We start from the raw sequence: 6439 nt of genomic DNA, 5'->3' as shown, positions 1-6439 counted from the left end.
GTTTTATATGCTTTCCTCTATATTGGTTTGCTTGAGTCCTTATATGCGTCTTTCTTTGCCTCTGTCTGAGTCCAATCACTCTATATCACTATCAAAGGAGCTCTTCAGAAATATGGCACAATAATATTCAGCATAAAATCAATGGCTTGTTTAATTTAAACAGGGAGGAAGTGGGGAGGCTGGGTAATTGCAGAGAAAGGCCCACAAATCAGCCGTCCTTGTTATCCCATTTGACGGACCATTAAACGTCTGCAGGAATAAACATTATTTTTAGTTTAACTACCAGCTTCTGCCGGCTATAGAGTAGATGGGTGAATCGTTCTAAAATTAAATAAATAAAAGTGGTGTTTAGAGGCACAGAAGTCTGGGCTGTTTGTTTATTCCAACATATATATATTTACCCCATCTTATTTCTCTCTAGATGGTCATTTTTTGTTTTTTAACAGTTGATCCAAAAAATGTTTCCACTCTAAAACAGGGTGACCATTTTTTCAAAAATACATTGCAGCCTGCATGTGATAAGTAAAAGTGTTACATCCCAAGCATTATTTTGAATTGTAGTTCACACATTACTTTTCTTACAAATAAGAAACTAACACAAAAACAAATAAAATCCACATAGACATGCTAATTGTGGTATGCTCAGAAGTTTTGTAGCTGTAGTCTGCTGGTCCAAGATGCACTGATCAGCTACAACCACTGGCAGGTTAATGTACCAGCTGCACAGGCTGGGGAACATCTGGTGACAACCGGTTACATAGAGACAAATCTGTACTTCCTTAAAAGTTGCGAGTGGTTGCTTGAAGTTGCTGTGAAATCCACTGCAAAGCCCCGATCACACAGGCCTATAGACCTGTAACTGACCTCCTGATAACCACCGGTCAAAGGATAAATATATTCCCTGAGAGGTTAGTGACTATTTGTGGGAGGTTGCTTAGATTTAATTGGCTGCAAACATCTGTGTTGCTGCCCTGAAAACCTCCTTGTGTTTGTTTTCAATTTTGTGTGGAAGACATCAACTTGTCTGCTATCACTCGTGGTAGCATCTCTGTGGGCACGTGAGGTGTTAAAAAAAATGCTTTACTGTAATCCAACAGACGTGTATAGATCAACAATGGATGGAATGTGGGATAGAGTATGACCGTGCAGCGTTTAAAGCATGGAAGTACTGACATTACTTGGAGTTTGATTCTGTAAAAAGTGACAAAAACATTAGCATCTGCTGTACACTCTGGGTGGGAAGAAAACTTCTTTCTGCAGCGAAAAATTTGACTTCAGATCTGAGCAAGCACTAAGCATCTTCCACGGGAATGTGAAATTCACAGAGAAACCCCTGGATCCTCCCCACTGACATGACCGCTGCAGCACCGGGAAAACCTCCACCAGTCCCACTCCTGCTAAATGGGTAAAAATAGGTTTAAGAGCAACAGGACTTAATGCTGCTGAATCTTTGATTTTATTTATTTTTGCTGTGTTTTACTTGTATCTATTTGAAAGAGTGGGTGTAAAGACAAAAAAATATTTTATTTTATACGCTGGAATATGCAGGAAATAGGTTTAAATGTTAAAACAAATTTTTCCAGTCAGAGACTGTTGCATATAATTGCATTTCTGCTTAATGCAATGAGCATAAAGTTAAAAGATTAAAACTAATAAAAAATTTTTTAAAGAAACCTTTTCATTTGATTCAATTTTATATGATGGATTATGCAGAAAAAAGAGAATTGGGCTGAAAGGTCTATTGCTTTATAATCAGTGTTGGGCAAGTTAGTTTGAAAAAGTAATTAATTATAGTTACTAGTTACTTCTTCAAAAAAGTAACTGAGTTAGTAACTGAGTTACAAGATTGTAAAAGTAATTAATTACTTGAAAAGTAACTATTGCGATACTTTAAAAAAAATGTTTAGCCCTCTGGGGTCCAGGGTATAATTGGCCGTTTTTAACTACTTTTGATGTTTCCTCTACATTTCACCTTTAAAAACTATTTACTTTGCCTTGTTTGGTATCATCCTTTTCAGCACAACCTCACGTGTCTGAATTTACAGTTATGTTTTCATTTTGATACTGTATTAACACAATTGATCTAAAATCAGACAAAAAACATAAAATCTGAGTAGAAAAAGTTAAATTTTTTACTGTAACAACCACAAACATGTTCGTTGAATCATATTTTTAAAATCCTATGCACAAGTTTTGCAAACAAAGTTATTTGCAGCCATTTACCTTTTAGCCTTTTGTATAACCATTTCAAACTACACTGTAAAATCTAATTAGTTCCCAGAACTCAAAAAAATTGAGGAAACTCGTTGCCTCAAAAAAATTGAGTAAAGCTTAGCTAAAAATGACTAAATTAGGACAACTTATTTATTTTGAGTGCTCTGTACGAGCTCATTTGTTCCCAGAACTCAAAAAATTGGATCAAGGTTACGTAAGATGACCAAGTTAGGGCAACTTACTCATTTTGAGTACACTGTACAGCCTTGTTAGTTCCCAGAACTCAAAAGAATTAAGGAAACTCGTTGCCTCTAAAAAACTAAGTAAAGCTTACTTAAGATGACTTTTAGGACAACTTATACAGTGCAAGTCTACAGTATTAAGAATAACTTGATATTCCTGACTGTACAATACTAATTGTTTACCTACTGACAAACATTTCAAGTTCAACTGAATGAAAAAAACAATTTGTGGTAACCTGAATATGATAAAAAATTATTAACAACACTTTTTGTAATGATGTTAAAATCAGCCCAACTTTTATTTTCAAACACAACAAAGTATAACAGCTAACATACTGGACACTGTTCTGCTGAACAACAAACAATTATATTGCCATCACTGTTATAATCTTACAATGAAACAAAGTCTCAGATGTAATTATTCTGAAAATAAGTTTAGGCCTACCACAACTTTGTTTTGTACTTACATTACTTATATAATCAAAATGAAATACTTGTTGTTCTGTCACAAGTGCAGTCTCTAATTTAAACAACACATTATTTTTGCATTCCAACACATGAGCTGGAATGTTGTAATATTTTAAGGATGGCTTGTTTCCAGTCCAGGCATTACTGCCTGAATGACTGTCATGGATCCAGGTGATCCAAATGTAGGTGCAGAAGAAAGTCTTTAACTTCCCTTAAGTACAGTGCCAGTGGATGTGGGTTGGAGATGCAATGAACTTGAACCTGCAGGCGACCATCTTCACTCACCACACCATCTGTGACGGAGGACTCATCTCTCCTGGTGTCCTGCAAGCAAACAATCATATTTTTTGGAACATGAACTTAATTGCTTTCTTAAAACATTTTTTTTCTGCATTTGGTATAAAACAGACTCCAATTTGGACAATCTCAGGCTCCCTCCCCACCGGAGAGGTGACATTCAATGTCCCAATTGTCAGTCTGGATAGCCGTGACCACCACCCAACACACAATAATGTCATGAAAGCATCATTTTATGCAAACATAAAAAGGGCTATGCAAACATGGCCAATAACTTTCATTCTAATGATGTGCAAAATGATTTGGCCACAAAACAAATTTTGCTGTTAGAAAACTTGCAGACTTCACTTTATACAGTGTAGACCCTCTAAACTAAGTTTGGGGGATATGATCTTTCAAGAAATGCAGACCAAACTGTTGTTGTTTGTTTACTTACACAGCATGTCTTGTAGAATTAACTGGAGTCACCAGCAACAGCATAGTGCAGTCATATCTCAAGTCTGATAACAGAAGACAGGAAAAGATCAGTAAAGAAACAACAACAACAATAAGTAAAACAGGCTGATCTAAAGTATGATTAAAGTTCAGCCTGATTAATATAAATGTCACTGACAGTTGCTAATATATTGGAAAACCAAAATACTTACCACTGAGTTGATGTCTTTCTGTCCAACAGCAGGAGTGCTGGTCCCGAGCCTCAAAGACAGTAAGAAGCAAGCAGAGGGAAAAAAAGCAGAACATTTTTCAGAAACCGATTTGATCCTTAATGGCTGTGCAATCATTGTAACATAGAGTTTGCTTATGTTGTTAAATAAAGGCTAGATTTGACATTAATAGATGTCACAGATGTTCAAAAACTGCCACAAAGCATGAAAAAAAAATGGACGCACAGGCTCCGACAACCGTGGCCGACAAATGCGATCCTCCTTTTCCCCAGACTACCCTTTCTGGGTGACAAAATAACCTTTTAAGATATTTTCAGCCGAGAATGTAGCTATGTAATGCTTTTTATTTCAAACAATCAACAGAAAATTTCACAGACATATTTTTATGTAAGGTTTTTAAGGCTGTGGTGTTCATTTTTAAGTAACATGAGCCCAGCGGCAGCAGCAACGCTAGGCTAACACTAACTAGCTAGCAAGATTATAAACCTGGTGCTAAACTAAGAGAAGCCACAAAATCAGTTTGAATAAGAGTAAACATTTACTCACCAAGCCTGTTTGTGACCGATTTCACCCAGCAACCACTACCCAAGCTGTCAGGGAATACACATTTTTCCCTAGTGACTGGAGGTTGCAGGGTAGTCGCTGACCTCTCTCTAGGTCTGCATGACTGAGGCATAAGTAAATTGGTCGATTATCTCGTTACCATCAAGTTATCTGATGGGAAACTCTGTGTCCTGGCAATGATGTGTATGTTACTTTAACTCGTTTACCACCTACCTGAACGTTGTTGATGACCAAGCACACCGCCCCCCCCAACAAAAGTAGTCTATTTTAGCAGGACACTACACAACAAAAATATTCATTACAGGCTCTACGAACATGACAAAGAGCCAGGGTAGTGACCTGTTCTTCAAATTTCCCTGATTTACATACATGGGATTTGCCTGTTTTGATGGCAGAAGGCACACCTACACAGTCTTTGGCTCATGTATATATAAGCATCTTGGCACAACATGGTCCCGTTTTAGGATCCACGTAGAGTTAACACTAGACTCTTCGCCAGTCAGTACATTTTGTTATAACAGTGCCAGACACTGAGCATTTCTTTTCTTTTCTTTTTTTTTTGTTGTTAATTTTGAATAAAATGAAATTTTTTTAAAACATAGATTTCCTACCGACTTGACCTGTGTGACTGCACTGCAACGTGCAGTAAATAGGAGGGTTTTGTGTGGATAAAGTAGACATTTTTAACGAACGTGTAACAATCACGTTCCAGTCCCTCAGACTGCAACCGGGACAATTTAGTGGAAGCAGTAATGTGGAAGTTAGTTGGAGTGAAATCGAATGGTTTTACTAGGTGGACGATGATAGAAGGCCCCTTCACCATCTTCACCTGACTGGTTGAGAAAATTAGTCATTCTCTTTCTGTCATTGCAGTGACCCTCATATTTTCCTCTTTTTGAGAGAACAAAGCAGACGTGTGTCAGATAAAAGTGCAGTGTGTTAGATAGTCACGTTAGCCCCGCTCCAACTCCCATCTTACTTTTACAGATAACATATTTTGTTGTTGCCCTTGATAAAAGCGTCTCCCCTTGGGAGATGTCAGAAATTAACTTTATCTGGTCTTTAATTAGGGTACATGTGCTCTGGTGCATCTCTCACACACCCCTAAACCCTTCCTGCACCCTCCCCAGCCCAGCCCTAACACTGTCATTTTCAAAGCTATTTTAAGACAATGTGTGATTATCTGTGACATTGCTTGACATGTGCCTCAAGGCTGTCTCTCTCTTCACTATCTCGGCTCTCTTCCTCTGTCTCCCTCGCTTCTTCTTTCTGTCTTTCTCTAATCAAAAAGCCAAACCGTGCCGACAGCTCAGAGCAAATAACAAGTCACTCCCCGTGGATGTTTGAAGATGATGGCGCGACCGGAGCAGTGAGGGAGAAAATACACTGTGATCGTTCCCAGTCTTGAAGCCAGCTGAATATTACACATTTCTGCACAAGCGTCATCTAATCATGTATTTGTTTGTGGCTTGTTTATTGTGTAGATTTATAGACAGGTTTATAGATATAGTGCTGAAATTTATAAATTTAAGAAAAAAGAACATCTGAAATGCTAAGCTGTACGGAAACAATCCCCTGAAAATAAGATTTTTTTATTTTTTTTAAGTATAATTCATTACTGGGGCGAAAAATATCACAAAATTTGATTTCCATATAGAGATGTGTAAATATGAGGTGAACGCGCCACTTATATAAGACTTCTGAAGGCATTTTTATTACTACAAAGAGATTTTTCTTTATTCTTTCTTTCTTCTTCTTCTCATATAAATAGTTATTACTTTGTTTGATATAAAACAAGGTGTACACAACTAGTAACGGGAAGCAGGAGTACATGATTTTAGTAAGTTGACAGATTCCACTTCCAGTTGAGGCTCAATATTAAAACATCTTGTGCTGACTGTGATAGATAGATAGATAGATAGATAGATAGATAGATAGATAGATAGATAGATAGATAGATAGATAGATAGATAGATAGATAGATAGATA

General features: G+C 37.1%; 1 long non-coding RNA gene across 1 annotated transcript; it reads right to left on the bottom strand.

The window, feature by feature from the left end:
* Positions 1-3207: 3207 nt before the first annotated feature.
* Positions 3208-3939, bottom strand: LOC102202315 (uncharacterized). The gene is made up of 3 exons (XR_311924.1): positions 3869-3939; positions 3658-3721; positions 3208-3248 (listed from the first exon to the last, which is right to left on the bottom strand). It is a non-coding gene; the product is annotated as an uncharacterized LOC102202315 (long non-coding RNA).
* Between the last annotated feature and the right edge of the window lie 2500 nt (positions 3940-6439).

This window comes from Pundamilia nyererei, unplaced genomic scaffold, assembly GCF_000239375.1.
Source record: "Pundamilia nyererei isolate P.nyererei 1_Seehausen unplaced genomic scaffold, PunNye1.0 scaffold00098, whole genome shotgun sequence".
Taxonomy (NCBI): domain Eukaryota; kingdom Metazoa; phylum Chordata; class Actinopteri; order Cichliformes; family Cichlidae; genus Pundamilia; species Pundamilia nyererei.
Note: the sequence above shows the minus strand (reverse complement) of the source record. Positions and strands in the feature narration are given on the sequence as shown.